Source organism: Sminthopsis crassicaudata, chromosome 2 (genome assembly GCF_048593235.1).
Source record: "Sminthopsis crassicaudata isolate SCR6 chromosome 2, ASM4859323v1, whole genome shotgun sequence".
In the NCBI taxonomy this organism is placed as follows: domain Eukaryota; kingdom Metazoa; phylum Chordata; class Mammalia; order Dasyuromorphia; family Dasyuridae; genus Sminthopsis; species Sminthopsis crassicaudata.
In genome coordinates, this window is record NC_133618.1 from 280,116,389 (window position 1) to 280,143,210 (window position 26,822).

General features: G+C 33.1%; 1 protein-coding gene across 5 annotated transcripts in view; it reads left to right on the forward strand.

Annotated features, from left to right (window-relative positions):
• Positions 1 to 26,822, forward strand: part of STRN3 (striatin 3) — an 86,364-nt gene that overhangs the window by 2,143 nt on the left and 57,399 nt on the right. The gene's annotated exons all lie outside the window — the stretch shown is intronic.

The following is a 26,822-nucleotide window of genomic DNA, read 5'->3' on the forward strand; positions in this document are numbered from 1 at the left end:
TTGAACTTTAGAAACACAAAATTTAAAAAATGTTTTGTACCATTTTACATAGCGAAATCATTTGAATAGTGAGATAGACAGCTTTGAAACATCAAGAAAAACTTATTAGGTACAATTCCATTTTTGTGTTGATGGTTTTGAAATAGAATAATGTAATTTAAATGTTAATGATTAGTATATCTTATAAGGAATTAAGTTTAGGATTTGTATTTTAGGAGTTTTCTAAATAAGAGTTTCATTTACTCTCAAAATGTAACACAAGCAATAGAGTTCTTATTGTTTTATTAGTGGAGTTAAGTTAACGATGTTGATGGTTGATCTTATGTCTATATTGACTTTACCCTTTCTATCCTTTTTTCTTTTTGATATTCCTTTTCCCTGTGCAGCAATCTATGTTCACCTGTTCTGGGAAAGTCTTGCTCATATCCTCTTGTAAATCCTCCACAGAGGATGAGTCTAATCTATATATCCTGGGGAACTTCCTCTGAATTTCTTCACATTACAAGGTTAACAAGATTGTTTATTAGTTCTTACTTTTGCTGGGTGATCAATCTATTCCCCCCCCCCCCCTATTTGTCTCTGATATTTAATAAACTATATTGTGTGGCTCACACCTCCTATGTGCCTCTGTATTTGCCTCTTAATTCTTCAGAAGTCCTTATACAAGGCAAAGGATTGTAGTTAGGTTCAAATTCTAGTTCAACCATTTACCAGTTCTGTGAACCCATCCAAGTCACAGAACCTCTTTGACACCTAATTTTTCCCCTTCAATAAAAATAAGGGAGTTAAGCTAGGTTATTTTTTAAATTGCTATCAATTTTCTGTGATCCATCTATGATCCATTATGCCCCAAATATACACTACTACTAGGACAGTGCAGTATTGTTAATTTAAAAGATGCATCTTAATTAAAGGAAAACTCACCAAAAGCAGAGCATTATTTCCCATAAGCAAACAGCCTCTACTTCACATTACCAGTTCTGAGACTAGATAACTGTTCTTTTGCACAGTATTTCCAAAATAAATGTATTGATTGGACCAATTCTGGGGATTGTCTATCCAAGTCATTTCAATGGGAAATTCTTAAATTATTGAGGAAGCTGCATTGTAGTGGAATTGGTATTGGATTTGTAAACTTAGCATCTTAGTTTAAATCCCGACTTCCTTTCTGCTTCTTTGACATTGGGCAAGTCATTTCCCTGGTAAAGATCTCAGTTTTCTCATATTTAGAAGTAGAGAGTTAGATTAGTTATTCAAAATTTTGTTGTCTTAGGATTCTGCTTGCTAATAAAAGTTCAGCAGAATGCTTTTTTGCCTTTAGTCACTTAGATTTTCAAGACAGCATAATTTGTTTTGAGACCAGATATTGTGTTGCTTTTGGGGTAGAAAAGTTCTGTTTCTCTAATGAGTTGTGAAAGTAATTTTTCTTTCAGATGTAAAATTGGATTATTGAACTAATTTTTTCAATTTTACTACCAATGTATTGAGATCCTTTAACTTAAAAGTTTTTATTGGTGTTTTTACCCATTGTGTTTTTAAAAAGTGTGCCTGTTGAAAGTCATGTCATTATTTTAATGAAGTGTCATTGCATTTCTAGTTACAGATTTATCTTTTCTGATTTATTATTTATTTTAAACATTCTTTTAAAACTTTGAGTTCTAAATTTTCTCATAGCCCTTCCCCCAGCCTTTGAGGTGAATAGTAGCAAGTTAGCCATGTGAAATCATGCAAAACATCTATTAGCCATAATTCTTTTTTTTTTTTAATTATTAAAGCTTTTTATTTACAAAGCATATGCATAGGTAATTTTTCCAACATTGACCCTTGCATAACCTTTTGTTAGCCATATTTTAAAAAAAAAAAAAAAGGAAAAATGAAGAAAATAAGAAAAGTTTGTACTCAGTTCATTACTGATTTCTCAAGGTGAATAGCATTTTTTCAACATTGAATCCTTTGGAATTATCTTGGATCATTGTATAGTTTATCATGAAAACATTGCTGTTTCCTGAGAATTGTAAATTTATGTATTTGAAAGATATTTAATACTAGCATTAAAATATAAATTGCATTACTGTTGACTAAAACTTAGTATGTGTATATAGTTTTCTAGAAATATGATTCCTTGAATTGTCCATTATTAGAAATATTTTTTAAAAATAACTGCTTTGTAGTGACAGATTATGTGGTAATCTTGTAATATGTAAACTTTTTCCTCCTGGCTTTGGAAAAGATACTGTGGTTTATTCATTGAACAGGAATTTGACTTAAGTGTTAAAACACTAAGTTTATTTTATATATATCCTATTTACTTTGTGGATATGTTTTATCTGTGAAACACTTACTTCCTTGAGGAAAGGGATTGCCCACTTTTGTTTTGGATGACTGTTACCTGGGCAGTAATTGGAGACACTTCTATGTGCACATTAGTCCGCTGAATTCTGAGCTGTTGAGTACTCCTCTACTAAGGCAGTCAAACTGCTTCTGAAAACATTTCAGAAATGCTTGAGGCACTGACTTAGGTTTGTGATTGTGCTTGTGTGTGATTGTGTGTGTGTGTGTGTGTGTGTGTGTGAGAGAGAGAGAGAGAGAGAGAGAGAGTCTTCAATCTAGAGTTTCTCATGTCAGTTCTCTCCTTATAACACTGCCTTTGGCAGTGAAATAGCCCCTTTGACTGGCTCTAGTTTTTGTTATATGCCTTTCCGTTAATCAAACTTAACTTGTAATTCCTAATTTTGTAGTCTTATCATATATATGGGTTTCTTATTGTTTCTTAATGGTGCTTGCATGTGGCTTTGTCTTTCCTACTTTAGTACTTTCAGAATCTTAGTACCTCATATATATAATATGGTAATTCACTTAGCTAAGTGAAAATTTTAAAGCTCTTGGTGGTGTTCTCCAGACTTTCCAGTCTTGTTCTTAGATGGGAAATGCAGCCTATAGTTGTGCCTGTACTCTTTAAAAGCCTTTCCAGTTTAATGGAAAGAGCTGCCAGAACTTAAACTGTGGTGTTATGTATTTCAGGAATTTCTGGGTTACTTGGTTGAGGACCATTTGACATTAGCAGAAGATATCTTCTATAAGTTATAAACACATTTGAAATTAATATATTTTATAAAATGTGTCACAAATAGCACTGTTGAAATAAAGTCTTTATTACTTTGGGGTTGTTTAGTAATTTTTATTCATTTTTAACTCTCTGTGACCCTATTTGGGATTTTCTTGGCAAAGTACTGTAATAGTTTGCCATTTCTTTTTCTGGGTCATTTTTATAGATGTGGAGACTGAGGCAGACAGATTTAAAGTAACTTGCCCAAGGACACACCAGCTAGAAATTTTTGAGGCCAAATTATCCTCCCTAATTCCAGGCTAGTCATATCACTCACTTATAAAAGTACAGCTTATTTCTCTTTTTAAAAGAAATTTTTGTTTTATTTATAATAATAGCTTTTTATTTTTTCAAAATACTTGCAAAGATAGTTTTAAACATTCAACCTTGCAAAACCTTGTGTTTCAAATTTTTCTCTTTTCCTCATATACCTTATTTTTCAAAATTTCTGTCTTTATTGATTCTCATCACACAAATTGATGATAAAATTGATTTGTATAGAATTGAATGGGGAAAGATTTGATTCCAGGTTATTGTAGTAGTCCAGTAGAAAAGTGATTTGGGTGTGTACTAAAGTATGAGTATACATTAAATGTGAATAGAGAAAAAGACATAATGGAGCTTTTGTGAAGATAGAAATTATAAGATTTGATAATAGATTTAATAATTGGATATGTGGGGTGGAGCTATAAATGAGTAATTGAGGATGGCACCAAAGATACTGGGCTTAGTGATCTGGAGCATTATAATGGAGCATTATAATGCCTTCAATACTAATGGGAAAGTTGGTCAGGAATGAAGGTTTTAGAGAAAAAGGAATTCTGTTTTTGAACATGTAGAATTTCAGATGCTTTGAGATGTCTAAGACAGATGGTGATTTGGAACTGGTGATGCAGATCTGGGAATTAGTAGCATAAAGATAGATATGCTCTAAGATAATGAAATATTTCAGTTGTCAAAATGATAGTTGTTCTAGAACTATAAATATTAAGTATTAACAACTTATAAATCTATAATACATGTTTTATGAGACTTTAGAATTTATAAAAATACTTTTCTTACAACAGCCTTTTGCCTTAAGGAGCACAAATGTTAGCATTTGGCAAATGAGAAAGCCAAGGCCCACTAAGAGGTACTAAGCTTCTGACTTAAGACTTGAATTTAGGTCTCCTGATCCTGAATCTAAATAAATACTCTCTCTCATATCTTTCTAGCCTTGTAATATATTATTATTACTTCCCCTTCATATATTTTTTGGTCCAGACAGACTGACTTTTGCTGTTCTTAATTCTGGACATTTCATTTCCTAATTTTCCATTTTCCAAATTTGCCATTTACATTAACAAGAGTTCCATGTCTAGAATATACCCTTTTTATCTCTGCTTCTTAGAATTTAATATTTCCTTTAAAATCATCTCAAAAGCAGCCCCATCTACACAGAAGGCCCTTACTGTTTCCTTTGGCTATTTGTGTTTGTAAATTATGTGTATATCTTCAACCCTGTGATTTCATTCATTGGTGTAGCAAGTTCCTGGTGAAAGAAATTCCTCCACTAAATAAATCAGATCAACATTTCTTCACTTTAAAGTCTAAAAGCTTCTTGGGAACTTGATCAATATGGAATTGATATCAGAAGTGGGATTTGAACTAGGTCTTCCTGATTGGAAGTTCTCTATTCACCAACCCCAGCCTCGTAGGTTTTAACTGTTTCAGATTATTGTCTCAGATTTATTAGATGTGTGACCTTGGGCAAGTCACTTAACTCAAGATTTCTCAACTCTAAAATAGGGATGAAAGTAGCACCTACTTTAGGGTTTATGAGGATCAAATGAGATTATAATACTATATACTATAATACTATACATGACACATAGTAGGCACATAGTAAGTGCTTGTTCCCTCCCTTTCCTCTTTATGTCAAGAACTGTTTTTTGGTGTTTCCAATACCAACACTAAGCAGTAACATTGTAGGTGATTAATCAGTGTCTATTTTGATTGGGAATGGGATATGGGTATAATAATGAAGTTTCACTGGAGCATGCTCTAGTTTATTCATAGGGAAGCTAAAAATGGCATATTCTTCCTATCACAACCTAACTTCTACTTATACTTTAGAGGAGTTTGAACTTTTTCCATAAAAAAGATTGAATCATTTAAATTTTTTGAATAGCAGAATTATATGATTTGCATCTTGCTCTAGGATTGGAATTCTTGGGGTCTGAACTTGTGGCTTTTGTTGTTGTTGTTTTTTTTTTTTGTTGTTGTTTTTTGTTTTTTGTTTTTTTAGTTGGTGGCATGATTTCAGTGAAATTATTTTCCTTTGTAATCTTCAGTTATTTTATTTTGTTTTTTAAAATAGTTTTCTAAAAAGAGGTCCTAGACTTCCCTAGGAATGGCTGCTGGACTTGGAGTCAGGAAGATCTGATTTCAAATTTCTGCCTCAGATATTTACTAGCTGTGTGTCCCTAGATAAGTTAACCTCTATTTGCCTTCTCATCTGTAAAATGGGGTCAGATTGGAGAAGGAAATGGCACACCAATCCAGAATCTTTGTTAGGGTAAACAAATGAACAAAAGACTCTGGGCTCACATTAGAAATTGGAGGCAAAAATTTGTTTTGTAGTTGTTATAATGGTCCAAAAACTAATAAAATCTTGAAATAGAGTAGTAGCTATGGAAACAAAAACGAAAGGTGAGTGAATGGGGTGTAGTGCAAAAGGAGAGTAGTTAGGATTTTGCAGTTAAATAGATAAGAATGGGTGATGAGAATGGAAAAAAGGAGTCTTAAAATGGTAAGATATTGAACATGATTAATGAGGTGAATTAATTTAGGAATTTGATTAAGTTTTTGGGGTACATTTAATGTACATGGTTACATGTATATCCAATGGTATGGTACATACCAATGGTACATCCAAGTAGTGATAGTTAGCTAGCAACTACAAATAAGGGACCTGTATTCAATAGGTAACTCCCCATGTTGAGGTAATAGCCTACAGTTAGTGTACACTTTCTCTTAAAGGGAATTGGGTTTTTTTGTTTTGTTTATAGCATAGCTAGTATGAAAATGTTTTGCATGATTTTATATATATATACATGATATATTTCTTGCCTTCTCAGGAAGTTTGGGAAGGACTTGAGAAAAGAAGAGAATTTAGAACTCAGAATTTTCAAAATGTTAAAAATATACGTAATATATTTTTTAAAGTTTGAAGGGGAGACAGAAGAGTACAGTTGGAGAGAATGTATAAATAACATTTTTTGCCTTGTCAATAGGTGAATAAAGAACTTTAGAAAGGGAGAGAATTTGGAACTCAATTTTCAAACTTAAAAATATATACTTTTTTTTTTTTTTAAAGTTTGGTGAAGGGGAGAAAGAAGAGCACAGTTGGAGAGAATAGGGGATTTCAGAGTTCATAATATTATAGATAGGGAGCTAAGTGAGTGGATTGAGCTCTGGGCCTGGGATCTGGAAGACTCTTGGGTTTAAATGCAGCCTCAGACAACTAGCTATACTGGGCATACCTGGGCAAACCATGTAATTTGAATCAATTTCTTCCATTGTAAAATGGGGATAATAGCACTCACCCTGCCGGTTTGTTGTGAGAGTCAAGTGAGGTACTTGTTAAAATGCTTAGTACATTTAACATTTAACATGTATTGGTCAGCCTGCCTACTGGGGGAAGGAGGGGAAAAGTTGGAACAAAAGATTTTGCAATTGTCACTGCTGAAAAATTACCCAAGAATATATCTTGCTTATATAAAAAGCCATAATAAATATTGCATATATAAAAAGCCATAATAAAAATACTTAGTACAGTACTTGGCACAATATAGGTGATATATATAAATGCTTATTTATCTCTCCTCCCCCTCTCCCCTAAAATGATTGAATTGTAATTCTATAAGTGAATGGAAGTTGACAAAGTAGAGCTAAAGAGATTATCGAACTTTGCAAAGCCAGATTGATGTAATAGAACTGTGTCTCCCTGATCTTTGAAGGGGGGGGGAAGTAGACCTGGATTAGAAAAACCCTGAATTTCAACCCCCTCCTGGCTCTGGGAAGACTACCTGATTCCCTCACAATAATACTGTGAGGTGTGGACCCTAAAAGTGGTATCAGAAATGAGAAGTGAGAAAACTGAATGCTTAGCTTGGTTAAGTGACTTGCCTTATGGCTGCTAAGATCTTTGTGCTTTCTACATCCATGTTATATTATTCAGTAAAATCTGTCTCCCTCTAACTTGACTGGCTGGTTCTAGTGTTACCTTTTGAAACAATTGAGGAAACATTCTTTTCTACATGACTACACTACAAGTATGTATGTCCTCCTTTGCTCAATCCATCTAGTCTTTTTTTTTTTTTTCTTCTAAGCATCCTTAATGTGTGTGTGTTAATAAATTTTTCTAACTGCCCCTTGTATTAAATGGTTTTCAGAAATCTCACCATCTCAGTGTATTTTTGAATTAAATTAATGTTCATTTTAAATTCTACTGTATTCCTCAGAAGAAAGACATGAATTGTAACTGTCCACTAAATTGTGAAAAATATAGTCTTAAGATTCCATTTGTAGCAGGATTGTATTAGTTTTTATTAAGTGTATGATCAAGTAAAATCCTGTAAATCCTTTTTTTATATGAATTTTTATTTATTCAGGTATTCCTGACATATTACTTAGGCAATCACTCTTTTTCAATATAAATGCAGCACTTTATTTTTATCTATCTTAAATTTCATCTTATTGGGTTCAGCCTTTATTCTGATCTTATCATTTTGATTCCCAAGCCTTTTGGGTGGGTTCTCTTTCCCAGTTTTGTGAAATCTATAGATTTTATGTTTTCCATATCTTTGTCCAAATCTATATTTGATCAATCAAGGCAAAATTCTTTGATCTGAGAGTATCCAGCTTCCTCTGGATTTTTACTATCAATCCATTAATGGAAATTCTTTATGTACAATTGTTCAGCCAATTACTTACTACCTAAGAACCATATTAACTTGATCATCTCTACACTCTTTTTGACTCTTAAGTCCCCTGAGTTTATCAATTCTGGGCAGATGATTGACAGATCTATATATTCTACCCAACTCTATTTCCAGAGCTTTTGTCTTCCATCATTTTGAACACTTCAGTATTCATGAGACATTATAGAGCTATGTCAAATTTGATGTTCCCAACCTATCTTCTAGACTTGTTGCTGAAGACAATTCTAGGTTTGTCACCTCAGTATTAATTATTCTTAATAAATTTTCAATTAATTTACTAGATCTTGCTTATACTGCCCCCTTCCCCTTTAGACTTTATTATATCTTACCTATATTGTTGCAGCTGCCTTGTAATTGGCTTTCTCAAAATCTCTCTCCACTTCAGTTTATATTGCCTATAATATTTCTTAAGTGCCTGATAGTGTATCTCCTTTATTTAGTTAAACTAGTGGCTTTCTCATGCTTCTATGATTAAAATACATTCTTTTTTTTTTTTTTATGTCAAATAAGCATCCTATTCAATTCCACACAATTTAATTGGCAATTATTGAGCAATTACTTTGTTTAAAATAAGAATTTATTAAGTACTATGTTCAGAGGTCCAAGTTCAGAGTCTCTTTCAAAAGGTGACACTGAGCTGAATTTTTTTTTAATTTTATGATTATAACATTTTTTTGACAGTACATATGCATAGGTCATTTTTTACAACATTATCCCTTGTACTCCCTTCTGTTCAGAATTTTTCCCCTCCTTCCCTCTACCCCCTCCCCTAGATGGCAGGCATTCCCATACACATTAAATATGTTATAGTATATCCTAGGTACAATATGTGCAGAACCGAATTTTGGTGGTGGTGTTGTTGCAAAGGAAGAATTGGATTCGGAAGCTAAAAATAATCTGGGAAGAAAAACAAAAAATGCTAACAGTATACACTCATTTCCCAGTGTTTCTTTTCTGGGTATAGCTGATTCTGTCCATCATTGATCAATTGGAATTGGATTAGCTCTTCTCTATGTTGAAGATATCCACTTCCATCAGAATACATCCTCATACAGTATCATTGTTGAAGTGTATAATGATCTCCTGGTTCTGCTCGTTTCACTCAGCATCAATCGATGTAAGTCTCTCCAAGCCTCTCTGTATTCCTCCTGTTGGTCATTTCTTACAGAACAATTATATTCCATAACCTTCATATACCACAATTTACCCAACCATTCTCCAACTGATGGACATCCATTCATTTTTCAGTTTCTAGCCACTAAAAAAGGGGCTGCCACAAACATTTTGGCACATACAGGTCCCTTTCCCTTCTTTAGTATTTCCTTGGGATATAAGCCCAGTAGTAGCACTGCTGGGTCAAAGGGCATGCACATTTTGATAACTTTTTGGGCATAATTCCAGATTGCTCTCCAGAATGGTTGGATTCTTTCATAACTCCACCAACAATGCATCAGTATCCCAGTAAAATATATTCTTTAGCTTTTAAATCCTTTTACAACTTGAGTTTAGCCAATTCCTCCCCCCCTCCCCCCCCAATCACTCTGTAGCACCAGGTAATGTCATTTGTATCAATAGATAACTCTTTGGGTTGATCCACCAGTACCTGTTCCCTCTCTGCTTAGGCCTTATTCTCTGAAGTCTCTTGGAAGAAGTTGGAAACCAAGAGAGTGGTAGATGAAATAGTGAAGGTGTGGGGAATGATGTTCTGCCTTAAGGGTAAGGATTATCCTTTAGGTTTCTACCTGCTGTAAAGATGTTGAAGTTGTAAATTATACAATGATCTGTAGAAAGCTTTTTCTTTGAGCCTTTATCTTGATTGAGTCCTTGGAGGTCTATCTTAGATAATTCTCCTTTTCCACTTCCCACTGTCAGCCGTTTAATAAATTAGGGCTTAGCTTAGCTTAGGTCTTAATTTAATGCCCTATGATAGGTATCTTTTGGACTGTGTTTTCAATTTCCATAATTCTAAGAACTTTTTTGGTTCCCTAAATTTCTGAATGGATCCTAAGTACATTTGTCAAGCCTGGACCCTTATCATTCCTTTGTTTATTCACTCTAGTTAACTATAACTAAGGATAGGGTTAACTTGTAACTTGTTAACTAGTTCTTTGTGAATCCTTTTGAGTTTAGTAATCACTTTCACCTTTTCTAAATACTTAAATAGTTTTAGATAGAAATTTTTAGAATTTTGAGTGAAATCATATTATACAACAAACCTGTAAAATGGGTAAAAGTTTGTATTTCCATATTACAAATGAGAATGGTGAAGCTGAAAGAAATTAAAGTGACTCTTTCAAGTTTGCACAGCAAGTAAAGTGGCAAAGAAAGGACTTGAATATACTCTTATTTTTTGTTTGTTTGTTTTTTAATTTAATAGTTTTTATTTACCAGATATTTGCATGAGTAATTTCACAACGTTTACAATTGCCAAACCTTTTGTTCCAATTTTCCCCTTCTTCCCCCCCCCCCCCCTCCCCGCCATGGCAGGTCTACCAATACATTATACTCTTAGTTTTTAATGCCAATATTTTTTCTATTATACCATGTTTTATCTCATTTTAAAGTGGCTTGGATACTCTTATATGCTTTCATTCTAGGTTTTGGTTTTCTCTTGCCATATTTTGTAGTTGCTTAAGTAATGCTTTGTCTTTTTTTTTGTTATTTTGTTTTCTCCCTTAGATTGATAAAAAAAGGATTATTGTAGAAATTTGGAAGTAAAGTCAAATGTAGAAAGACACCAGGGCCTAAGGTGGTTGCTGGGTGGGCAGGAACCCTTAGTGGCCTGAAGGGATACCATGTTTGGGGAGAAGGGCTTCTGCAAAGGGAGGGCTCCAAATGCTTTGGCTTTGTGAGGAAAAGTGGGGCAAAATTTGAATTAGAATAATTTTGACTTTTAATTCTATTATCCTTTATCTTCCATTATCCTGTTACTTAAGTTTTGATATGATCCCTTTCTTGCTCTTAACAAAACCTTTAAAAGTCTTTTAGCTTTTAAGCTGTTTTTTATTTTAATTGTAGGGCAAATCTGTTCACTTAGAGCTTTTATCTCCTTGACTGGCTTCTCAGAGAACCACTTTTCCCTTTTACCTTGGTCAAACAAATCAGATAGCTTTATGAATAATCATTTTGGTGTCTGAAGATAATTCATTTTATGTTTTTCTTTGAGTCTATACAACTCTTGACATATCAACTTACACCTCTCAAATTGGCTAAGATGACAGGAAAAGGTAATGATAAATGTTGGAGGGGATGTGAGAAAACTGGGACACTAATACAGTGTTGATGGAGTTGTGACCTGATTCAGCCATTCTGGAGAACAATCCAGTGGGTAAAAGGGCTGTCAAACTTCATATCCTTTGATCCAACATACCAAAGAGATCTTAAAAAAAACGGGAAGGGTCCCACTGTGCAAAAATATTTGTAACATCCCTTTTTGTAGTGGCAAGAAATTGGAAAATGAGTAGATGCCCGTCAGTTGATAATGGCCAAAAAAAGGTATGGAATAGGAATGTAATGGAATATTATTGTTCATTAAGAAATGATCAGGATGATTTCAGAAAGGCCTGGAGGGTCTTACATGAACTGATGCTAAGTGAAGTGAGTAGAACAAGAAAACAATTATACACAGCAACAAAGATTACATGATCAACTGTGATGAACTTGGTTCTTTTAAACATCGAGTTAGTTCAGGCCAATTCCAATAGATTTGTAATGGAGAGAGTCATCCACATCTCCAGAGAGAAAAGTATGGAGACTGTGGATCACATAGTATTTTCACCTTTTTTTTTGGTTATTTGCTTGCCTTTTTTCCTTTCTCTTTTTTCCTCTTTGATCTATTTTTTCTTGTGCAGCATGATAAATGTGGAAATAAGCACAGAAGAATTGCACATTTTTTTTTTTTAAGTAAAGTTTTTTTTTTTATTTTATTTTATTTTATTTTTTTTTATTATATATATATATATATATTTTATAATATTATCCCTTGTATTCATTTTTCCAAATTACCCCCCCTCCCTCTATTCCCTCCCCCCGACGACAGGCAATACCATACATTTTACATGTGTTACAATATAGTCTAGGTACAATACATGTGTGCGAATATCATTTTCTTGTTGCACAATAAACATTAGAATCCGAAGGTATATGCAACCTGGGCAGACAGATATTAGTGCTAACAATTTTCATTCCCCTCCCAGTGTTTCTTCTCTGCTGTCCATCATTGATCAACTGGAAGTGAGTTGGATCTTCTTTATGTTGAAGATTTCCACTTCCATCAGAATACATCCTCATACAGTATTGTTGTTGAAGTGTACAGTGATCTTCTGGTTCTGCTCATTTCACTCAGCATCAGTTGATTTAAGTCTCTCCAGGCCTCTCTATATTCCTCCTGCTGGTCATTTCTTACCGAGCAATAATATTCCATAACCTTCATATACCACAATTTACCCAACCATTCTCCAACTGATGGACATCCATTCATCTTCCAGTTTCTAGCTACAACAAAAAGAGCTGCCACAAACATTTTGGCACATATATGTCTCTTTCCGCTCTTTAGTATTTCTTTGGGATATAATCCCAGTAGTAGCGCTGCTGGGTCAAAGGGTATGCACAGTTTGATAACTTTTTGGGCATAATTCCAGATTGCTCTCCAGAATGGCTGGATTCTTTCACAACTCCACCAGCAATGTATTAGTGTCCCAATTTCCCCACATCCCCTCCAACATTTGTCATTATTTGTTCCTGTCATCTTAGCCAATCTGACAGGTGTGTAGTGGTATCTCAGAGTGGTCTTAATTTGCATTTCTCTGATCAGTAGTGATTTGGAACACTCTTTCATGTGAGTGGATATAGTTTCAATTTCTTCCTCTGAGAATTGTCTGTTCATATCCTTTGACCATTTATCAATTGGAGAATGGTTTGGTTTCTTATAAATTATGGTCAGTTCTCTATATATTTTGGAAATGAGACCTTTGTCAGAACCTTTGTTTCTAAAAATATTTTCCCAATTTGTTACTTCCCTTCTAATCTTGTTTGCATTAGTATTATTTGTACAGAAACTTTTTAGTTTGATGTAATCAAAATCTTCTATTTTGTGATCAATAATGATCTCTAGTTCTCCTCTGGTCATAAATTCCTTCCTCCTCCACAAGTCTGAGAGGTAGATTATCCTCTGTTCCTCTAATCTATTTATTATCTCCCTCTTTATGCCTAAATCACAGACCCATTTTGATCTTATCTTGGTATATGGTGTTAAGTGTGGATCCATATCTAATTTCTGCCATACTAATTTCCAGTTTTCCCAACAGTTTTTTCCGAATAATGAATTTTTATCCCTAATGTTGGAATCTTTGGGTTTGTCAAAGATTAGATTGCTATAGATGTACCCTTTTTTGTCCTTTGTATCTAATCTGTTCCACTGATCTACCGGTCTATTTCGTAGCCAATACCAAATAGTTTTGGTGACTGCTGCTATATAATATAGCTTTAGATCAGGTACACTTAGACCACCTTCCTCTGAGTTTTTTTTCATTAGTTCCCTTGCAAGAATTGCACATTTTTTACCTACATTGGAATACTTGCTGTCTAGGGGAGGAGTTGGGGGAGAGAAATTTGGAACACAAGGTTTTGCAGGGGTGAATGTATTTCATGTATTTTGAAATTAAAAAGCTATTAAAATTTTTTTTGAAAGAGTATGATATCATGCTATGTCTTTTGTTATGCAAAAAAAATGCTTCCCCATGATTAGGCTAGGCATCTTACTATATCTTAGCTCCAAGATAATGAGTCCAAGATAATTCTATATTGTTAATGACTTTTTTCCTTTTTAATCAGTATTGAGTACAGAGTAGTATTTGTATCCCTTATTGCTTCTAGAGATCAAATTAATATTTATTTCAAGGTTTAATGAATATATATATGAAACAATATGAGGAATCTTTGGTAGAAAAAATGATAACATGGAATCGCTTTATTAGTTAACATAAACCTGCCTTACATGTAAGGATGAGGCAGTTGGGGTTAATTGACTTTCATAGGGTTACACAGCTATTTAGTATTAAGTGTCTTCAATCTTACTGACTTCAGGACTGATGCGCTGTCTGAGGAGTTATCTAGCTGGCCCCCTTACACATTTAACAGAATTTGAATGGCTAAATATTAACTTAAATTTTGTATATGCCCAAATTATTTCAAATTTTAAGGGTCTGTCACTTTGTTGGTATAGTAGTAGTAAGACATGTAGGTGATTTGAAGTATTTGGGACAAGGCATGGTGACTTTGAATTTAGATTGTCCTTGTATGAAAGTCAAAAAAATAATTTATTATGCTAGTAATATGTTGTTGGTGTAATCTGAGCCCAGTATTTCCTCCACTAGTAGTGAAATTATTTAAAAAAAAAATTTATCTGGAAAAAAACTTCTTGAAAATAAGACTCCTGAAATTAAATTAAATGAAATTTCAAATATCATTTAAGTTAAAATAAAGGCCAGTGAAATTTTGGCAAGATTGTTAGTTCTTAAATGATGATTTTTGTTTGGTTAGTTGGGCTTGTTTTGTTTACCTGTCCATGTTATAGCTATTGAGCTTTACTATTTAGTAATGTTTGTCAGTTGTTAAATTCAAGCCATTTGCTGCAGATCTGTGCTGTTGATATATATTCAAATTGATTGAAACATTTCATCATAATGGGAATATCAGTGATACATACAGATCACAACTCATCCATGCCTATATTCTCCCAAAAGTTCATCCGAGAAAACTTAGTAAGCTGTGAGTCTTCCTTTCTTTGATTTTAAAACAAAACAATATTGCTCCATCAAATTACATGATCAGTCTATCATCTTGTTTATTTCATTTTATTTAATTCCTTGATGACATCCTTTACAGAAGTGATGTCAAACTCAAATAGAAATGGATCCTTACAGGCTGGAGTTTTAGAAAACGACAAGTATTAGCAATACCTATGTTGTATTGTATTTTTATTTCTTTTGTTAATAATTTCCCAATTATAGGTAATTTCATTTCCCTGCAGTCGAGAGTTTTGACACCTCTACAAGTCTTTTGCTTAAATCATGTTTGTAATGTTTCATCCTGTTACTTTCTATTGTACCTCTCTCTTTGGGTCAATCAGTCAAGTTGCTATTCAAGGCCTGTCTCCTCTGTGCCAGAACCTACTACTATGTTAACTACTAGGGATACAAATTCACTGAATAATTAGTTCTTTCTGGGAAGGAGCTTTTTTATAGTCTATTTCAGAAAGTTCTTCATGACTTGCAGGTTAAAGCAACACTAGGAGAATGTTGGTTTTTTAGAAAGACCCTTAGTTAACAAATCCTTGAAATTTGAAATAACTTAGATGTATAGCATTTTTTGAAATAATATTTTAAGAATTTGGAGTCTTTAGAAGAACTTTTCAGTTTCCCAAAAGTTTTTCAGCTCATTCTTCCTGCCACTTTTTAGACTCAATCATTATTTGTATTGTCTAAGATATATTTACTCATTGTTTATTGTCTGTTCAATTGCATGTTAGTATAATCCCCAAAGTGGGTGGTGGCTTGATTCCAAAGGGTGTGTGATAAACTAGAGAATGTGAAATTGGGCCATATCCTACCTTCTCAATATCGAGTTGTAGAACTTGTCTCTAACTATCACACTTGCCCTTACCTCCCAATGTTTCCTAGCTTTGCCCTCTTATGCAAGCTCTCTTCTCTCCCATCCCCAGTCTGATTTTGCAAGATCAAAAAAGTTTAAATCCTATTAATTGAGACATTAGATACTCATATACTTAAATTTTCCTGTGTGAATAGTTTAGTCATTATAAACTGATTATAAAGTGATATAAAAACTTCTCCCATGTTCTTAGGCATGGCTTGATGCAATTCTTACTATGTCATCCAGAAAAAAAATAAGAGAATCTGAAGAGGTCCATCATCTCTACGGACTTGGAGTTTTAATTGGACCACCTAAGTGACAGGGGAAATATTTCTGGCAAGGATACTTTGACATGAACTATAGGAATATAAAGTGAAGGTAGAGATGTGGATTGGAAGCATCTGAATGAACACTTTGAAGTTTTTTGAATAACATGTTTTTAAAATCTGTTAAAGAATGTTTTAATTATCATAGATATGTCACCATTTGGCTGCTAATATTTATTACAAAGTATTTTTTAACGTGAGGAAAGTTTGTCATTAACTTATTATCTTACAACATTATCCTATTGTTTGAATGGAAAGTACCATTTAATGAGCAAATGTCAGTTTCCTCTCTACTTTTTTTCTTGAATAATTTTACTAGAATCTGACATATCCTCCTTTAGCAAGCCTATGATATGTTCAAAATATATTTCTTTTCTGTAGAATTTTGAGTCATTTAAAAAAGTTAGTTTGTTTAAGATGTTATTGAAAAAGGCATAACACTTTAAACAGTATTTGAGATATTTTATTTAACAGAAAGTCAAGTTACCAAACAGTTAGTGCCTACTAGGGACCAGAAACTGTTAAACATTGGCAAATTTAAATTTGATTAAAAACAACCTTTCTCAAGGAGTTTCATATTCAAATAGGTGAAGTGAAGTAATAGGCAAGTAGCTATGGTGAGGTAATCTACAGAGGGGCTAAACTATTTTTAAGTGGAAAGCATACCATAGAAAATAGTGGGTTTTTTTCTCCCCCCCCCCCCAGAAAGAGGGAGAGAGGATGAAACATAATTATTATCCAGAAAAGTGGTAATTGTAATAGTAGACTTAGTGTGTGTGGAATAGTTTTATCAGATTCTTTTATGTCTTTAGACAGTTATAAGAGTGTATCAAAAGAAAAAAAGTAAAATTGTTTTTTTTTTTTTTTTTTAAAGTTAATAAAAGTAACAAGATTTTAGCATTTTGGAAAAATTGAACAAATTTAAATTTACAATTCTGTACTTTATAAATTATTACTACTGGTTCTAGAAACCTATACAAGGAGAGGATGGAGAGGATGGGTATGGCACCGATTTAATGTGAAAAAGACCATAAGGGTTTTGGTTAAATGAAAGAGTAGCAATTATCAGCAGTGTGATGTAACTGCCAAAAGAGTCATTTTAAGTTTCATTAATAGTGTCCTTAATACAGTAGACAGTAGTCATATGGTATTTTGTTGATATAATTGGATTTTATGTTCCTTTTTGGGCATCACATGTTAAAAGGGGTGCTGGAAGTTGGATCTCAGAGGCAAGAAAAATGGAAGTAGAATGGGGAAGCAAATTAAAACTGTCATAGATGAATTAAGATTATTGTGGTAAACACATGATTTGGGAGAGACATAATTCTTTAACTATTTGAAGTATTGATATGTACAAGAGCTTATTTATTCTGTATTTATTGTTCCTGGAGAGTGGTATGTTGTGAAATAATGGTTGTTTTTTTTCCCATTTTTAGGAGGTTTTCAGGCAAAGATTGATTTTACTTGTTGTAAAGAGCATTTTTGTTTTGGGTAGAAAGCTACCTATAAAGTCACTTTTAATTGATCTTAATTTTCTAAATTCATACTTGAATATAAATACCTTAATTAGCTTGGATGCTGATTGGCATAAGATCAGTGGAAAGTTGATAAAAAGAATTTTTAGGTTTTCTTTCCCTACTCTTTTATGAGATGACTGAAATCGGAAAAGACCTGGGGTTGAATTCTTTTACTGACATTTTGGAACACTCATAACTTTTCAGAATTTCAGTTTTCTTGTCTTGTGAAATGAAGAATAATACCTATATTATCTACCTTAAATGATTGTTGTAAGGTTCGAATGAGAGTGTATAAAAACCTACTTTGCCAATCTTAAGTCCTCTAAATTTCAGCTATTCTCCAAAGAAAATAAATATATGGAGTGTGATAAGGTGAGACTTCTTAACAGAAAAAAGAATCAGTGCTGACTAGTCCTCACCTTTTTATACCATCTGTAGGCATGTAGAAATAGCAGAGATAATGCTTAGAGAAGAAGCTCAGTTTGTAGCTCAGTTGCTATTTGAGAGCAGGAAAAAAGTGACTAGGAATGAGAAAATTGCTTTTTCCCCTGATATAATTCACTAGACATTTGGTGTATAGAGTAAGGAAACTTTGAAAGTACCATAATATATTCCTTTTCTTAAAATGAATTCTTTAAAAGTCATAGCCAAGGTTGTACCTATTTTGAATTGAGATATTTGCAGTTTTTCCCCAGTGTACTGAATCTGTACTAAGATTTCTTTAGAGTATGTGAACTTAATTTTTTTTTTTTAAATAACTAAATAGAGCTGGTTTCCTTTGTAATCCTGTATGATTTTGGCAGCTAGGTGGCACAGTGGAGCTGGGTCTGGAGGTAAAAGAACCTGAGTTCAAATCCTGCCTCAGATACTTATTTAGATTTGGAACCTTGAGTAGGTTAGCTGCATTTGCTTCAATTTCTTCAAATATAAAATGAGGATAATGATATTTACTTTACAGAGCTCTTGTGAGAATCAAATGAGATAATTAAGTGCATAGTACATGGCAAATAATAGATGCTTTAAAAAAGATTGTACCATTCCCTTTATTCATTTAAAAACATTCTCTGCAGGGCTTCATAGATTTCATCTGACAGCTAAAAGTGAGTACATGACACTCTGGTATACTCAGTGATAAAGAAAGATTATTATCAAGATATCAATAATGTCAAGATACTACTATAATACTCAACTTAATTTTTAAAAATAAAATTTTAATATTAGCATTGGTTAGGATACCAACAGTTAATTTGCTAGGAGACGTTTTAATCTACCTTCAAGAAAAATACATTTGAATTTCCCCTTGAAGGTAGATGAGAGAATGTCTCCTTTAACTCTTTATTTCTTTCTATGGCTCTTACTAAGGAGGGGTTGCTAGTTCTGAATCCACCCAAACCCAAATGAACTTGGCCTGGAATACAGAGATTCTGGATGAGAGTTAACTATTTGAGGGAAATAGGTTGGGAAAAAACTGGAGCACTGGGTGTAGACAAAAAGGGCGTGTTCTAAACAAAGCATTCAGGATGTCAATAATGCTTTTTTTATTGTTTTAGGATGTTATGCTATGTTATGGAGTTTCCTGTTTTATTCCATCAGTTAAATTTTTTTTTAAAGCCTTAAAATATTTATTCTTTTTACATTTCTAAATATATCCTATTTTTCTTCTCTACCCAGCAAGCTCTCTCTTGTAACAAATAATAAAGCTACTTTGGGAAGGGGAGAAGATAGGTAGTAAAACTAACATATTTGAATCTGCATTGTTCATAATTATGGTCCTCCCACCTATAAAAAAGGAGAGATTCTGTCTTCCTCCCCCAAGGCATTGTCTAATTAAGTATTTATATATTTCTTAACCATTTATTTATATGTAAAGAATTATGCTGCTTTTAAAAAATAAGGTTCTTATGTAAATTTTTAAATGTGACAGTTCCTCTTAAAATCATGATTTTTATTGCATGATTTTGAATAGTGCAGTGATTTTACTACCTTGAATCATTTAATAGTTACATTATCTAAACCTAACTTCTCTTGATCTCATCTCATGAATCTATCTCAAATTAAATGTTGTGTAGGCATCTAAAACTCAACATATCTTAAAACTAAACTATTTATCTTTCCTCAATCATTTCATCTTCTTTTTTTCTTGTGTGTACCTAGTTGTTTGTAGGTTGTGTCCCTAATTAAGCTATGAGCTCCTTGAGAAGGGGAATTTTTTACTCTACTTTGAATCTTTAGTACTTAACACTAGAAACATAGTATGAATTTTAATACATTGTTAATTTAGTTTATTGCTGCACTATGCAACAAGAAAAGACAGACATTATCCTAGTTATGGAATTTAGAATTTAAGGGGAGCTAACATGATTAAAAATGAGTAGTACAAGTCAGAATATGCTAAGTATTATTAGATCATTATAAGCAAGGTGCTGGGAATTGAGATGTAGAAAATATCACTGCTGCTTCAGGGAACTGTTTTGGGAAAGTAGCCTGTGAGTTGAATTATCTGTTTATAATTTGCATTATACTTGTGCGTTTTCTTTCATTTAGCATTGTTATTGAAGAGGAAAAGTATGGCAGAAATTATTCTAAGAGATATATTTAGAGTATACTTCAACAACAATACTATCTATATCAATTCTGGTGGACATGGCCATCTTCAACAATGAAATGAACCAAATCAGTTCCAATAGAGCAGTAATGAACTGAACCAGTTATACCCAGCAAAAGAACTCTGGGAGTTGACTATGAACCACTACATAGAATTCCCAACCCCTCTATTTTTGTCAGCCTGCATTTTTTATTTCCTTCACAGGCTAATTGTACACTATTTCAAAGTTTGATTCTTTTTGTGTAGCAAAACAACTGTTTGGACATGTATACATATATTGTATTTAATTTATACTTTCTTTATATGTAACATGTATTGATCAACCTGCCATTTAGGGAAGGAGAAAAGTTGGAACAAAAGGCATTGGCAGTTGTCAGTGCTATAAAATTACCCATGCATATATCTTGTAAATAAAAAACTATAATTAAAAAAAAAGATATATTTAAAAATCCCACATAACTTAGTGGTAGCAAATTCTCTTTGTGAAAATTGAGCTCAGTAAGTGGTATAGTGTACCTTGCCATGCCCTGGATTTAAAATGAGTTTTAGGTAAGAAGATAACAATAGAATTAGATTGAGAATATTCTCAAATTTTGTAGGATTTGTTTAAAACAACTTTTCTTGTAGTTGCACCATTTATTAATTACTCGAAGCTCTAGCTTGCAGCAATTCCCATTTGATGTACTTTGGTAAATTCTTGGTTTTGGTTTATTAAACCAAGAGTATTTAAACTTTTTTGAGGACAGGGAACTCCTTTTATCATTTTGTCTTTTTATTCCCAGTGATGATTGGTAGTAAAATCTTGTTCAATTAAAACAATTTTTAATGCATTTTATAAAAACTAAAATTTACTTTCCATCACATTATTTTCATTTAGCCAAAAGTTTAGCTTGTTTAGGGGACTTTGTATGTTTACATGTGGTCCTATTTTGTTGTCTTCATTATCATCATATTCACCCTTGTCTTTTTGTCTTTCTCTTCTCTGCCTCCCAACATTTTGGATTTGATTTTATAAGCAAAAATTGGTTCTCTGTTTATCTGATATTTCATTGGGCAGATAGAATTTTTAAAAAGATTTTTGCTATTATAAACAAAGAATATACAAATAGTGCTTTTTCTAGTTAATTTTTGTTGTGACTAGGAAATTATAATCTTTAACTTTTTTCTTTTAGGAAAATGAATATTCTAAATTATTTTGATTAGGGAGATGAGTTGGATGACAATGTTGAATGTAATTGAGTTTAATATAATTATGCTATCAAAGATTGCAGACAGTGAATCACTTGCAGGAAAAAAATTAAGTTCTAGAAATTTAAATTTTTATTCTCTGGAATCAGTAGCTAAATAGCTTTTAATCAAGGCACAGGAAAAGTTTGAATATGCTGCTTCCTTTCTGATATAAAGAGAACTAGGGATCCAGAAGACTCGTTTCCTGATTTCTGTGCTTTTGGGGGGGCCAGGTGGAGGGGGAAGGGAAAGGAAAGGGAAAGAGGAAGTGGCAGGAGTTAGTCATTAATTGATATTTTGATTCAGAAAGTTGCTTTTTTGCTCTGTTGACTTTGTTGCCTAGTCAAAAATTGTGTTGGTTACCTCTCAAATAATTATTTTACCTGCCTTGGTAAAGATAGTTTGGCTATTTGAGTTTTCTATTGATTGAGGATTAGCCATTTGTACTTTTGGTGACTCATTAAAAGGACTTAATCAGCAAAATAAAAAAGATGAAATAAAAGAAAATTAAATTAAAAATTTTTTAAATTACTTTTATAATTATAACATTTTCTTTGACAGTACATATTCATAGGTAATTTTTTTTTTTTTTTTTACAACATTATCTGTTGTACTCCCTTCTGTTCCAAATTTTTCCCCTCCTTCCCTCCACTCCCTCCCCTAGATGGCAGGCATTCCCATACATATTAAATATCTTATAGTATATCCTAGGTACAATATATATGTGCAGAACCGAATTTTTTTGTTGTTGCAAAGGAAGAATTGTATTCGGAAGCTAAAAATAATCTGGGAAGAAAAACAAAACAAAACAGTGCTCACAGTTTATACTCATTTCCCAGTATTCCTTTTCTGGATGTAGCTGATTCTGTCCATCATTGATCAATTGGAATTGGATTAGCTCTTCTCTATGTTGAAGATATCCACTTCCATCAGAATAAGTGTATAATGATCTCCTGGTTCTGCTCGTTTCACTCAAATCTTCTTAATTCCAGATCCTATGTTCTATCTACTGCACCATCTAGTTACTTATCAGTTAAATCTTAGTCATATTTCTGTGAATGATTCCTTACCCTCTCTCCCCCACTTCAGATATTCAAACAGATCTATCACAACCCTATCAGTATATATATATTCTTTACTGTGATGCAGATTGTATTCTGTCCATGTATGTTTATCCTCTAATACTAAGTTTATTTGTGTTTATAAGTTTATAAGTGTTATCTGTGTGTATACTAAATTTATCTAAGTTTATTTGTAGGCCTATTTTACTTCTAATATCAAAAAGATATATTGCAATACAGGGAGGCTATCCATTAATTACATCTCATTTTCACCACAAAACCAGTCCTTTGTTGTTCTTATGTACTTTAATGATATAAAAAAATGATAAAAAAAAAAATTAGTTCTGTATTGTAACTTATTAGTTGCACAAGTTTGATCTTGTCCAATGGGTGCTTCACATTATTTTTTCAATGACTATGGTGTTTATGGCATATACTCATCAAAAAGTACTGAAACTTTTCTTTTTTGAATAGATTTGGGCATTTTGATGTTATTAGCTAAAAGTAGGGCTGGCATAAACTCTTTGAGTTGGGGTGGGGAGAGGAGAGGCAGAAGAAACCACCACTGGTTTCTAGTTCATCAGGATTGTGCTGGCATGGTAGAGTGTAACATGCCCTCCTAGCAGTTACAATTACTAGTCTACCCTATGCCCAACAGAGTACATTTGACCACTGACCTTTGCAGTGTCAACTCTACCCGGCTCGCCTCCTCTTGAGGCCTTCAAAGGTCTCTGGTCATGATTTTTTGAATCTATAATTCAATAACTGGTACCGCACTCAAGAACAGCCATGTGTAATCTTCAAAGCCTTTATTATACCTACTCACATAATGCCCTGACTTGTCCATAACTCCCTAGTAAACACCTGGTCTGAAGACCCACGTGTTCACTACCAAACTCCTTACCTCTCTGGGCTATCTACCAGCTTGGCTCAGCTAATCCAGGCTAGGGAGCCAGGTTAAAGAGAGTGACTGGCTGCAAGCAGTGGGCTTATAAAGGGCCTCTGAGGTCACACACATAGCCAGCTAGCGAGAGAGCCATCACCCATTAGGAAGCTATCTCAATATGGCCAGGATCCCACCCACAGGGCAGCCCTATGTCCACAGAGATTACTTCAGGGCCACTCAAATCTCCTGTTGCGCTGTGGCTGCCCATTTAAAAGACCCTTACAATTCCCTTCTCTTGTTTTGTGGGAACAGCATCCTTACAGTAGAGAGCAGTCATGCAGAGATTTTTTTTTTTTCCCTTGAGGCATTAGGGATTAAGTGACTTGCCCAGGGTCACACAGGTAGGACATGTTAAGTGTCTGAGTTCAGATTTGAACTCAGGTTCTCCTGACTTAAGGGCTGGTTCTCTCTCTACCATCCCAACCAGCTTCCCCATTTAGAGATTTTTATGGTATTTATTCTTGTATTTTGTTTTTTTTCCTGAGGCTGGGATTAAGTTACTTGCCCAGGGTCACACAGCTAGGAAGTGCCAAGTGTCTGAGACCAGATTTGAACTCTGGTCCTCCTGAATTCAGGGCTGGTGCTCTATCCACTATGCCACCTAGCTGCCCCCTCTTCCCTAATTTCTTAAAAAGACTTGTCAAAAAGCTCAGGATGGACATTCCTCTATTCAGTCAATTTCAGTGTTTCCTTATGACCTCCTTCTTTCTGCCTTTGCAGGTTTCTTCCTCTCTCCCCACTACATTAAAATTTAATTGGGAAATATTTAACAAATAAAAATAGTTGTGCTTACTTTGTATTGTACTATTGTAACATTTATGTTACAGTTACATTAGTTACAGTAAAGATTTTTATGGTTTACTGGCCTGGATTTCTATTTGAATTTGATACCACTTCTAGAAGATTTTTGGTGGTTACTTGAATTGATCTATCTTTTCAGGGAAGCCCAGAAACTTAACAACTATCCTTTGAATAGTTCATTATATGCTTTTTGTGTTCATTGATCTAGCTATACTATTACTATATCTGTACTACAGAGAAAGAAAAAAAGATGTTTGTATAGAAAAAGTTTATAACATACTTATGATAAAAAATTCCTGTTTACAACTTTTTTGTAGTAAAAAATTGGAACCTAAGAAACTATCCTGTTGGTGAATGATTAAAGAAATTGTGATATTTGAATTCCATGGAAAATTGTGCCATAAGAAATTATAAAACAATTTATGCAACAATAATCACATTAACATGTTGATAAGACATGAGCCCAAAGGAATGAAGATGAAAAATGTAATTTCCTTTCTGGATGGAGAGATGATGAATATAAAATTTTTGAATACATTTTTGGACATGGGTAGTAGAGGAGTAAAATTTTAAGGGGCAGTTTTAATAAATTACAGTAGTTTTACTTATGACCCTGTCACCTAACTTCATCTAAAACTTCTGACTTGAAAGATTTGTTGTGAGCATCAAATAAAGTAAGTCATGGGATCACTTTGTAAATTTTGAAATATTATGCAGTTGCAAGGTGTATTTCACCTCAAAAGTTTTGAGATATGTAATATCTAGATGACTTTTCAAATACTTTAATGTATTTCCAAAATGTATTTGTTTTAAATTGTCTTTTCTTGGAGTGTAGGCTAATGTGGAAGAATAAAAGCAACAACAAAAAAAGTCATCAAATGATGTTTTTTTTTTTTCCTTTTCTGCTTAAATAACCTTAGAATTGATGATAGATTCAATTATGTATTTTAAAAAGTTGAAATGAATAACAGTAAAGTGACTAGAAACAGATGTTTGCTTCATTGCTATTTGAAACAACAGATTTATTGAATTGTATTAACTTTATAAATAAAATTTCACACAGCTAATATCATTTTGACATTTTAGGAAAGAGAATATACTGGGAAGAAAAGTTTAGTTCCCAAATTTTAATATACTCATGATCATTTTTAAAAAATGAAATTGCTGTTTGGGAAATAGTGAATGAGCTGGAAGAAAAATAATGTTTCATACACTAATAGTTGACTGATAGAATGTACAAAATGAGAGTTACATATTCTTTGAAAAGGCTTTTCATTTTTTTAAAATTCAATTTTGAACCCTTGAAAAAGGGTTAATTTAATCAATTTTGTTTTCAGTAGTCTTATTTTTGGGGGAGGGGGAAGGCATTGGGGTTAAATGACTTGACCAGGGTTACACAGCTAGGAAGTGTTAAGTGCTGAGGTTAGATTTGAACTTAGGTCGTACTGGCTTCAGGGCTTGTACTCTATCCACTTCACCACCTAGTTGTCCCCTTCAGAAGTCTTTTGAAACGAATTGCTGAACTGAAACAGAAGAATCCATTGAATTCCAGAAAGCAAAGGAACAGATGGATTCTTGACTTTGCCATCCAAGTAGTTGGTGTATGCCAAATCAAGGCATCCAATTTTGTAGAAACAAGTACCTTATAGACAGCATAGTCTTCTGTAGTTGTCAGAGGGAATCCATAGAGGAATAATTTACATTACCTGTTTTCTATTTTCCTTGATGACATTTTGGAATATATGAAATTATTTGAAAGGCCCATTCTTGGTGGGGGTTTTAAAATTAAAATTTAAAATTTTTTAATTAAAGCTTTTTATTTTCAAAACATATACACAGATAATTTTTCAACATTGACTCTTGAAAAACCTTATGTTTTATTTCCCACCCCCCTTTCCCTTTACCACCTCCCCTAGATGGCAAGTAATCCAGTGCTTTAAATATGATTAAAAAATATGTTAAATCCAATATATGCATGCATATTTAAATAGTTATCTTGCATAAGGAAAAGCAAATTTAAAAAATGAGAGAAAATAAAATGTAAGCAAACAACAAAAAGTGAAAATGCTATGTTGTGATCCACACTTAGTTCCCACAGTCTTCTTTCTAGTTGTAGATGGTTCTCTCATTTATTTTTTTAAATGTTAAAGATTAATAATTAGACATTTTTTTGTTTAGAGAAGAGTCCAGATTCAAGCAGCCATTTATTTGCACATTCATCTCTAGACTGCTAATACGTTTTATACTGTCTTAATTTTAGTACTTTCTGAATTGGTATTTTAAAAAATTTAGTGGCTCAAGTAATTTCAGCTAGAGGGAGTTGATATATTTTGCTGATGGAACATTCTTAGTTGACCTGAAAGGTTGTAATGGTTAGGTCAATGAAGTCAGTTTTAAGTTGTCTTATTTCTTAGTGCTTTTTTCTTTTTATAGAAATAGCTGTAGATCATAGAATAATTGTCAAATTTCTCCATTATTAATGATTTGTGATAAACCTGATCAAAAAGACTTGTGAAGGTATGTGTTAAGGTTTTTTGTATGAGTAGGTGGATGAATTTTTAGAATTTGTATAATTTTACAAGGAACTTTATAATAACC